The sequence below is a fragment of the Vombatus ursinus genome, unplaced genomic scaffold (genome assembly GCF_900497805.2).
Source record: "Vombatus ursinus unplaced genomic scaffold, bare-nosed wombat genome assembly UNPS02007284.1, whole genome shotgun sequence".
NCBI lineage: Eukaryota > Metazoa > Chordata > Mammalia > Diprotodontia > Vombatidae > Vombatus > Vombatus ursinus.
The window spans coordinates 960,279-961,930 of record NW_020947062.1 but is presented as its reverse complement, the minus strand read 5'-3'; positions in this window follow the sequence as shown (position 1 = coordinate 961,930).

Here is a 1,652-nt window from a genome sequence, read left to right as displayed (position 1 = left end):
AGAGAGAGAGAGAGAGAGAGAGAGAGAGAGAGAGAGAGAGAGAGAGAGAGAGAGAGAGTGTTGATATAGATAATAAATTTTAAAAAATTATCGGGGGCAGGGGGCACTTTAAAAATATCCCAATCAAATTCCATCTTCTAAGTCAACCTGTTACTTTTTTAAATCCTAACTCTGTCATTCAATTTTTTTTAATATCCTTCCAAGCTTTATGTCATCTGGAAATGTATATAAGTATGCTATAGATGACTTTATCCAAGCCATTGATTAAAAACACAACAACAACACTGAACCATACAGTACCAAGTACAGATCTCTTGGACGTCTCCTTCCAAGTCAATGTCAAAACATTAATAACTAACGCCTCTTTGGGTCCAATCATTCAAACAGTTCCAAATATATCCTTTTTATCATCTAGCCCACCATTGTCCATTTTATCTATAGAAATAGCAGGCAAGACTGCCAAATGATTTGCAAAAATTTAGGTAAACTGTGTCTGGACTTCCCCCAACATACCAGCTTAATGACCTTGTCAAAAAAAAGAGAAAAGAGTTTAGCCAGGCTTTATTAATGTCATTTAATTTTTTTATGTATTGTAAACTGAATAATCATCTGCCAAACCCAATAATCAAATAAAGACACAAAAAAGAGTATCATTTAACAAGGTAAAGCCAAATGAATTGCCAAACACTTAACAAAGTCAAGAGAATGCTTGTATTTTGTGTTATGTGTTCTATGTCCCCTCTCAGATATATCTGAAGCTCCATCTTTGCATTTTTCTTTCTATAGATAGATGTCGGCTAATTTTATGGGTGTGAGGTGTACATTAATTTGATGGATGTGATACTTCACATACAGTTTTAATTTGCATTTCTCTAATACTATTAGTGATCTTGTACAATTTTTCAGATGCTATTTTACATTTGTTGGGGGGAAGGGAGGACTGTTCATATTCTTTGACTACTTTATTGATAAATGGCTCTTAACCTTTGAGATTTGTGTGAAATCCCTATATACTTCTTCAGACTTTTATCCCAAAGTTTGGGCTGGGACCTATTGTTGGCCAGTCAATGAGAGCCAAAGTGAACTAGGTTTAAGGCATGATCCTTAAGAAAGAAATCTAGCTCATAAATCTCAAGATATCTTTTGAGGTTTCAGCGATCAAAATTTACATTCCTTTGGGCACAGTACCCACAGGTAAAGAAGGGTATGATACCCTACATGGACAGAGGGAGAGAAAGGAGGAAAGGAAAGGAAAGAGAAGTGCTCGTTTTTTAGGACCAGATGACTCAAAGTGAATGTAAATAGCAATTGTTTCTGTTTTGGCCAGAAACTCTGAGGGTCTTCCCCTCCCAGGTTGATTTTTTTAAACTAGGTCAAAGAAGCCATTCTTTGTCTCATTTCTTGCCCAGCCTTAATCACTGAATGTGTATCATCTCCCTCAAACTGAGACCTAGGAAAGACCTTAGCTTAAAAAGGCCAAAGTTTCCCACTGTATCTAGGGCCATCTATAGTCATCCTGATATATATCTTGCCACTGGACCAAGATGTCTCCAGAGGAGAAAGTGAGGCTGACAACTTTGCACAGCCCTCCAATTTAAATCCAATTCACTTTCATGTCATGGCATCACCTCCCTGATATGGTCATCTTTGAG